The sequence below is a fragment of the Orycteropus afer genome, unplaced genomic scaffold (genome assembly GCF_000298275.1).
Source record: "Orycteropus afer afer isolate SDZICR_OR568_19922 unplaced genomic scaffold, OryAfe1.0 scaffold00130, whole genome shotgun sequence".
Taxonomy (NCBI): domain Eukaryota; kingdom Metazoa; phylum Chordata; class Mammalia; order Tubulidentata; family Orycteropodidae; genus Orycteropus; species Orycteropus afer.
In genome coordinates, this window is record NW_006921717.1 from 289,385 (window position 1) to 299,449 (window position 10,065).

Here is a 10,065-nt window from a genome sequence, read left to right on the forward strand (position 1 = left end):
TCTCTAGGTGACACACATGGTTTGGTCTCACTCAACTACTAACCGACGGTCAGCAGGTCGAACCCACCCAGCGGTGCCGTGAAAGGCCTGGTGATCTGCTCCCATTAGGATGACGGCCAGGAAAACCCTCAGGACAGCTCTACCCTGGGACGTAGTCGGAACGGATTTGAGGGCAGTGGGTTGGGCATTAGGATGTGGGCATAACTTTTGGGACACCACATGTCAACCCACTATGGGGCTCAATAATTGGAACCCCCTGGGTTTTTCCTGCCCATGTTCTGATCCATTTCAGAAACAAAATGAAGGAGTTCTGCAGACAAAGAACCAAAATATCGCCTGTATTACAGAACACTGCTAAGATATAATTAACTTATGTATGAGGGAGAGTGGCTTTGCAGTACCTAACCCCAGGTCTAAACAGGTTTACTCACTCAATCAGGCTAACACGGGGAAACCAGGTCTCCTGCAGACGGGTGAGCACTACCCAACTTGTGGCAGAAAAGACCAGAAGCCATGCTCTCTGTGGGCAGGCAGAGCCTAGAGAGAGACACAGCTGCTTCCAGATTCCTGCCCCCACCCCCACCCCCTGCAATCAGTCAAGCCCATCCTCCCCTGGGGACTGAGAGGCCAGGTGTGTGACTCTAATGGGTGTCTCCCACATGGAAACGTGAAGCCAAGGTAGGAGGTAGCCAACCCTGACATCTCCTTTTAGCCGTTAACTCACATCTGTTCTGGTTACCCTGTCTGCCAGCAGACGTCCCCAAACCTGACTGCCTGAACCTGGAACAGAACTTCCAACTCACGGCAACCAGATTTCTGGGATCCATTCTGGGAGAACTCTAGAATCTGCTGCCTGGAAATTATCTTTAAACCTTAAACCAAGACTATCCCTGGAAGTCTTGTTATACTCATCAACGGTTTAGCCCAATTAATGAAGCGTGTCTGTCTTGAGTACAGTGCTCCCATAAAGAGGTATCTACCTAAGTATACACTGACAACAGTTCATCTAAAGCACAGATGAGGACTTAAAGGGCAGAGAACCCACACTGATGGTGATGGGACAGTGTGGCTAAGAGAGTGGGGGCACACTGTGAAGTATACACCCAAGGGTACCCAGCTGGTCACAGAGAACTTGTGAATGGATGGATGCTTGGTCCTGAGTATTGCCACCAAAATAAAGAAAATATTCTTTTAAAAAACTGAGTGATTTTAAACAATACCATTTATACTCTCCTAGCTTCCAAGGGGACAGTGGGGACAGTTTGTCTAAACTCTGTGACGTCCATGGGATAGTTCGAAGGCTTGGAGCTGTAGTCATCTGAGGGTTCATTACATATTCAGCTGTGTCATCTGGGTCCTCACTGGACTGTCGGCCACAACACATGCAGCCCCTCCAGTGGCCTAGGCTTCCTCCCAACATGGCGGATGGGTTCCAAGGGCAAGCATCCCAAGAAAGAAAAAGCCAAGTGGAAGCAAAGTTGTCTTCTCCAACCAAGATGTGGATGCACAACGCATCACTTCTGCCACATACTCCAGGAGTATGAGGGAGTGTTCTAGTTACCTAGTGTCACTCCGACAGAATATAGCACAAACGGGACGGTTTTAACAAACAGGAGTTTATTCTCTTAAAGTTCGGGAGGCTTTAAGTCTGAGTTCAAAGTGCCAGGCTCTAGGGGCCGTGTGAAAGCCCCTCGACCTTGGGCTTCAGCTCTGCCTCCAGCTCCCCGCCCACTGAAGCCAGACGCATCTCTTCACTCAAGCAGCTGCTGGCTGCTGAGGCTAACAAGCCCAAGGTTGACAAATAAAATGGCACAGTCCCGATGTTACCAAACCACACGGCAGGCCATTAATTCAAGTCCATTGAAAGTCCCAAGGTCGGCAGAGCATGGCAGGCTGCTGAACAATGAGACAGCTACATGCAGGGTTCAAGCATGCCATAAACTAGAGACCATTCCCCAAGGCTTCTGCTTGTATACAGGAAGCAGACCACATCCCTAAGGCAGCTACTCAGCTGCTCACAGTAGATTCCACCATGAAGTTGATGACCAGTCTCATCAAGGGGAATATTACATCCAGCTGCCCAGCCACTCAACCAGGCCCAGCCAAGTTGACATACAATTTTAACTACCACAGGGAGTTACAGAGGTCTGCCCAAGTTCAAGGAGAGGAAGCATAGACCCCGACTCTCAAAGGAGGAGTTACAGCAGCATATTATAAAAACGTGTGAGATGGGAGCTATGCTGATGTGACCATTCTTGGGAAAGTGTCTCCTTGGTTGTTACGAGTTACCGTCAAATCACTTCCAACTCATGACAACACAGGTGCAGAGTTGAACTGTGCTCTATAGAAATTTCAAGGCTGTGACCTTCAGAAGCACACTGCTGGGCCTGTCTTCCAAGACTCCTCTGGCTGGTTCAAACCACCAACCTTTGTTAATAGTCTAGCACTTTGGTGCCACCAAGGGACCCCTAGTCTTCCCTCGCATCTCAAACTGAACCTGGCCCAGGCAGAATTCTTGCTGTTTCCCCCACTCTGGTTCTCCCCATCTCAGATGATGGCAACCCCAGCCCCTAGTACTACTTTACAGCCAAAGCCTCGGAGCCTGGCCACTAGAGACCCTCCTAGTCTCAGCTCTATTTGCTCCTTTGGGAAGAGGCCTGGCCCCAGGGACCCCAGCGTGGCTGCATGGTCCAGGAAAGGTGGCAGAAAGCAGTGGGCCCTGCAGACTGGAGACAGGATGGCAGAGATGCTCCTTGGCCGAGCCACCTCACCCCCCAAGGGCTTTGATAAATGGAAAGATAGGCCTGCTAATTCCGCACACGGCAGGGGAAGAACACCATCACCGCTAAAAGGGGTTCCGACTCCTTATCAGGCAGTCACTCTGCAAATCACCAAGGACAGGCTGACATCACCCCTCCGAAGGGCTTCAGGGGGCCGCTAACTCTGATGGATTTGCCACATGGAGATAAGGAGCCTTCCCATGCCTCCTGCACCCCACCAACCCAGCCCAGAACTAGCATTCAAGGAAAGTGGGCAGAGGTGGTCAGCAGCACCCAGTCTTCCAGGAGACAACCTTCCGGAGCATTCCACACAGCAAGGCCCACAGCACCACTCCAGAGAGCAAACACCATTGAGCCAGCAGGAAGGGCTTCCTGGTGAGGCCAGAGTCAGGGTCCCGTCCAGATGGTGGCCCCTTCTACTGAGGACCCTCCTACTGGGCACAGTGTTCAAGGCTCAGTGCAAAATGAAAACAGGGGCTCCGGTGGCGCAGCGCCTAAGGCACTTGCCTGCTAACCAGGAGGCTGGCGGTTCAAACCACCAGCCACTCCTGGGAAGGAAGGTGGGGCAATCTACTTCTGTAGCGATACTGCCTCGGAAACCCAAGGAAGGGTCGCTGTGAGTCGGACTTGACTCGACAGCATTGAGTTTGGTTTTCATATTCACAAACAATGAAGACTTTCTCAACTGCTACTGCAGAGCGTTGAAGTGTGCATGGGGCCCTTCTGAGCACAGGCCCCCACGCAGCTGCGTGGACGGCACACCTGCTCTCAGTTTCATCAGGGCACAGAGGGCAGAGACGGTCCAAACTAAGAACATTTGGAAACATCAGATTCAACGTCATTGGCACCAGCCCTTCCATGGGGCCTAGAGATCTGAGTTCAAACCCAGATCTCACTACCTACAAGCTGGGTAACTTGGCTTATTGCTTAACCAGTCTAAGCCTCAATTTTCTCACATGAAATAGGAGTGATAACTGTACCATGTGCTCCCAACATTTCTGTGAGGACAGAATGTGGCCCAGCAAGTCCCAGGGGTGGGGGGTTGATAAAGGGTGTCTAGCACCATTGAAGGACCCTGGTGGCACAACAGTTAGATGCTTGGCTGCTAACTGAAAGGTCACTGGTTTAATTAAACCACCCAGTGGCTCTGCAGCAGAACAGACCAGGAGATCCGCTCCCGTAAAGATGAAAGCCTGGGAAACCCCACAGGGCAGCTCTGCGCTGCCCCACGGGATCGCGAGGAGGCGGGATCCACTCGATGGTGCCCAACAACACTGAGGGGAGGGTAGTCATCAGTCACCAGTAAGAAAAAGCAGACCCTATGCACAGCACTGGGGCTGCCTGTGGGATTCTGGAGTTGGCCCTGGGTTCAAGTCCCAGTTCCACCACTCACTATGGGGGAGAGAGCTCAGGTCAGTTACATCCTGACTCCAACTTCTTACCTGTCAACTGGGGTAGTGATCAGCCCAGCCAGCAGGGGGTTGTGGAAAGAAGTGGGTGGTGGGTGCAAAGAACTGACCCCTAGCCCTTGGAGGAACAGCCGGAAGGGACTGAAGTTCTGGGTGGGGGTCAAGGACAAAAGGGGGTCAAGGGTCAGGGAGGAAGTCGGGCCATCTGGGTGGGATTGTCTTCCCACACCAGTCAAGCAGGGGCCAGGGGGCTGCTGAGAAGGTGGGGCTAGAGAGGGAAGCCAGGTGCTGGGACTCCAGGCCCTAAAACATTTGGAAAGCGACCTCTTTAAAAAATAATCCCAGATCACAAACACAAGCTGCATCCCAACATGACATTTCCTGACAACAAGGAGTAAGGTCACCGCAACGTGAACGCTGCAAAGCTCGTGACTCTTACAAAGGCCACAAACAGAGAAGGCACATACAGTTTAATTTCCTGACTCCTATGTGGCCTTCCTCGATGGCTTTGGTTCTGCACTGTTTTAACACAATTATCATTTCATAACTTTACAGGCACCATTTCTGCACAGAGAGAGGACGAGACCTCCACCTGGCCCCAGAATGGGTCACTGGAATTTGCTTGCTGCGTGCTCTTCACAGGTGAGAACCCCTTCCGTCATGGTTGAGACTATAGAGTGTTCGTTTCCGTGGGGATGAGAGCTGGGCATTTTCAAGCTGCTGCTAAATTGTTGGCCTCTATGAGAATACTCAAGGAGCTCTGGTCACACAGTGCCTAAGGCATCTGACTGCTAACCAGAAGGCTGGTGGTTCAGATCCACCAGCCACTCCTCGGAAGTAAGACTGGGCAATCTACTTCCATAGCGATACAGCCTTGGAAACCCAGCGGGGGTCGCTGTGAGTTGGAATCGACTCAATCATAGTGGGTTGGGTTGGGTTTTTTTTATGAGAATACTCAACTTTGGGATCACCAATAATTCTGAAAAAATACCCAGAAGGGATAGGAGATGGAGAGAGATGCAAAAGTCATTCAGATGTAAAAAAAAAAAATAGGGCAGAGGACATGAACAGATACCTCAGCAAAGATGTTCAGCCAGCCAACAAACACATGAAGAGATGCTTACAATCACTGGACATTAGAGATAAACAAAATAAGAGATAAACAAAAACAACAAATGCTGGCAAGCGTGTGGAGAGACCACAACCCTCATACACTGCTGGTGGGACTGTAAAATGGTGAAACCACTGTGGAAGCAGTATGGCATTTCCCAAACAGCTGGGAATAGAAATACCATATGATCAGCAATCCCACTGCTAGCTGTGTGTCCTGGAGAAATCAGAGCCGAGACACAAACAGATAAGTGCACACCCGTGTGCATCACAGCACTATTCACATCAGCAAAAAGATGGAGACAAACTTGTCGCCCATCTACAGAGGAATGGAACCACAAACTATGGCGCACACACACCTTGGAATACTACGTAGCGTTGAAGAACAAGGAGGAATCTGAAAAACATCTCATACTGTGGATGAACTTAGAGGACATCATGTTGAGTCACAATAGTCAACCACAAAAGGACAAATATTGTAGGAGACCACTGTTGTGGAAAGTCCAGAGAAGGGTTTCACACAAAAAGAAACATTATCTGATGGTTACCAAGGGTGGGAAGGGAAGGGAGTGTAAACCACTGCCTAGAGGGTGGATACACGGTAACTTGGGTGAAGAAAAGAAAAAGTTATTCAAATGTGTTTTTTAGACTGTTGCTCCATTGTATCATGCTACCTAGTTGTCACTCAAAGTACTCTTCCAGGCAGTACACCTGGATTGATGGGTTCCATTTCTCTGAAGAGGCTGACAAACATGCATGACCACGTGGGCATCTTTCTCAGCCCCTCACAGAGGGGCATGAAGCTTGGGCTTCCCCATTGTTGCCAGGTGGAGTCCAGTCAATTATCACTCACAGTGGCCCCACGTGACAGAATGGAACAGCCTCACAGGGTTTCCCAGAGGGTTTTCCTCTGTACAGGGTCAGATCACGAGGTCTTTCACCTGAGGGGCTGCTGGTGGGTTCAACTCAATGACAATTCCAGCAGCCAGACCCTCACCCATTGCACAGCCAAGGCCTCTTGCAGCCTCGTAGCCTCAGGGAAGCCACTCTGTGAGGAGGGTCTCCACATGGGGCCATGGATTCAGGCTGGTTGAATTCTGGGCTCTTCTGGTAAATGGAGTCTACACTGCTGAGAGGCTGGGGACCCGAAGTGACACAGCCACAGGTCCCCACCCTGAACCTCTTCATGACCACCGAAGGCCTCAACCCAGGGGAGAGAAGCAGGGGAGAGCACCCACCCTCCAACTCCCACCCAGCCTGATGCCCAACCCAGGGTTACTCCAAATACCTTGCCTCAGGGCCATGGAATGGCCAGAAAAGGCTTCACCTGTCCCAGCTCAAAATCTCCCTTCCCTACTGCTCAGCCAGAGGCTGCGAAGGCTACCCAGAGGATATTGTGGCATTTTTCCATGATTTCCTGGTACCTGTCTGTAGCAACTTTATTCATAATCACCAAAAACTGGAATCCACCAAGATGCCCCTCAATGGGTGATTGGATAAAGTATGGTCCATGCACACAAGAGTACTTTGTTGTTGTTAGGTGCCGTCGAGTCATCTCCGACTCACAGCGACCCCATGCACAGCAGAACCAAACCCTGCCCGGTCCTGTGCCAGCCTCACAATCCTTGCCCTACCTGAGCCCATCATGGCAGCCACTGCGTCGATCTATCTTGTCAAAGGCCTTCCCCTTCTGTGCTGACCCTCCACCTTACCCAGCATGATATCTTTCTCCAGGGAATGGTTCCTCCTGACAACATGACCCAAGTAGGTGAGACGAAGTCTGGCCGTTCTCACTTCCAAGAAGCATTCCGGCTGCACTTCTTCCAGGACAGATCTGTTCATCCTTTTAGCAGCCCATGGTACTCGTAGCATTCTCCTCCAACACCAAAACTCAAAAGCATTAAGTCTTCTTCTGTCTTTCTTTTGCATTGTCCAGCATAAGAGGTGATTAAAAATACCATGGCTTGGGTTGGGCACATCTTAGTCTTCAAGGAGACATCTTTGCTCTTCAGCACTTGAAAGAGGTCTTTTGCAGCAAATTTTTCCAGTACAATATGTCATCTGATGTCTTGACTGCTGTTTCCATTTGGTGCTGATTGAAGAACCAAGTAACATGAAGTCCTTGACAAATTCAATCTTTTCTCCATTCATTGTGAAGCTGTTTATTGGACCAGTTGTGAGGATTTTTGCTTTCTTTATATTGAGACGATCCATACTGAAGACTGTACTCTTTAATCTTCATCAGTAAGTGCTTCAAGTCATCCTCACTTTCAGCAAGCAAAGTTGTGTCATCTGCGTGTAACAGGTTGTTAATGAGTCTTCCTCCAATCCTGATGTCACATTCTTCTTCATATAGTCCAGCTTCTCAGATTATTTGGTCAGCGTACAGATTGAATAAGTATGGTGAAAGGATACAACCCTGACACACTCGCTTCCTGATTTTGAACCATGCAATGTCCCTAGTTCTGTTCAAAGGACAGCCTCCTGGTCTATGTGCAGATTCCTTGTGAGCACAAAAAAGTGTTCTGGAATTCCCATTCTTCTCAATGTTATCCATAATTTGTTATGATCCACACAATCAAATGATTTTGTATAGTCAATAAAACATAAGTAAACATCTGTCTGGTATTCTTGGCTTTCAGCTAAGATCCATCTGACATCAGCAAATGCCAAGCATGTTCTTCCCTTTTGATGTTCTAACTCCAGGTCTTTGCACATTTCATTATTGTAACTGACTTTGTCTTCTCAAGCTGCTCTTTGAAATCTTCTGTTCAGCTCTTGTATCCTGTTAATTCTTCCATTTGCTTTAGCTACTCTCCATTCAAGGGCAAGTTTCAGAGTCTCTTCTGACATCCATTTTGGTCTTTTCTTACTTTCCCCATCTTTTTAATGACCTTTTGTTTTCTTCATGGCTGATGTTCTTGATGTCATCCCACAATTCCTATGGTTTTCAGTCACTGATGTTCAATGCATCAAATCTATTCTTTAAATGGTGTGTAATTCAGGAGGGATATAATCAAGGTCATATTTTGGCCCTCGGGCACTTCTTTTAATTGTCTTCTGCTTCAACTTAAATTTGCATATGAGCAGTTGACGGTCTGTTCCCCAATCAGCTCCTGGCCTTGTTTTGGCTGAAGATATCGAGCTTCTCCATCACCTCTTGCCACAGATGTAGTCAATCTGATTCCTGCATACTCCACATGATAGCCACCGTTTGTATTGTTGAAAACAGATATTTGCAATGAATAAGTCATTAGTCTTGCAATATTCTATCATGTGATCTCCAGCATGATTTCTATCACCAAGGTCATATTTTCCAACTACTGGTGATTCTTGTCTCCAACTTTTGCATTCCAATCACCAGTGACAACTGACACATCTTGATTGCAAGTTCGGTCAATTTCAAACTACAAAAGTTGGTAAAAATCTTCAATTTTCTCATATTTGACTTTGGTGGTTGATGCATAGATTTGAATACTAGCAGTATTAACTGCTCCTCCTTGTAGGCTTATGGATATTATCCTATCATTGATGACATTGTACTTCAGGATAAATCTTGATACATTCTTGTGACAATGAGTACCACCCCATTCTTCAATTTGTCATTCTCGGCAGAGTAGATCATATGATCGTTTGATTCAAAATGGCCAAAACTGGTCCATTTCAGCTCACTAATGCCTATGATATCGATCTTTATGCATTCCATTACATTTTTGACAACTTCCAATTTTCCTAGATTCATACTTCACACATTCTATGTTCTGATTATTAATGTATGTTTGCAGCTGTTTCTTCCCATTTTGAGTCATGTCACATCAGCAAATGGAGGTCCTGAAAGCCTTACTCCATCGACGTCATTAAGGCTGGCTCCACTCTGAGGAGGCAGTTCTTTCCCGGTCATATTTTGTGTGACATCCAACCTAAGGGGCTCATCTTCCAGCACTGTATCGGACAGTGTTTCAGGGCTGTTCGTAAAGTGTTACAGTCATATATCAGACAGTGTTTCACTGCTGTCAGTAAGGTGTTCAGTGGCCAATTCTTTGAGAAGTGGATGGTCTCTTCCTTCTTCTGAGTTTGTCTTAGACTGGAAGCTCACTGAAACCTGTCCACCCTGGGTGACCATGCTGGCATTTGAAACACTGGTGGCACTGTCTCTAACCTCACAGGACACTCAAGTCACCGCAGGACAACAAACTGACAGACAAGTTTGTCTCCCTTAGCTGTTCCAAACTGCTCCACTCATTTCCTGATCTCCCGCACCTGCTCACTTACCCAGCCTGCCCCTGGGGTGCTCCATGCACACAAACAAACACCTGCCTTCCACTGCGCCCCCAGGTTGGCTTACTGCAGCCTGCCCATGGGGCACTCCATGCATGCAAACAAACACCCACCTTCCCCTGCACCCGGACTGACAGAGCACTAGTCCATGACAAACTGTGGTCCAACCACACGATGGAGTACTAGTCAGTGATGAACTGTGGTCCAGCCACACGACAGAATACTAGTCAGTGATGTTAACAAAAAGGTCCGTGATTTGAACCCACCCACTGCTCAGCAGAAGAAAGATGAGGCAGTGTCCACTTGGCTGGGCCATGATTCTCAGTGGCTTGGCAGTTACTTATGGATGGAGTCAGTCTTCATTTTGTGATCTGATGTGGCCATCCTCCTTTTTTGCATAATGCTGATTTTATATAATGCTCTGGTATTTGGACCCTAACCATGTCACTGAATGAGGAGAGGGTGTACAATTTTTCAAATGCTTAACA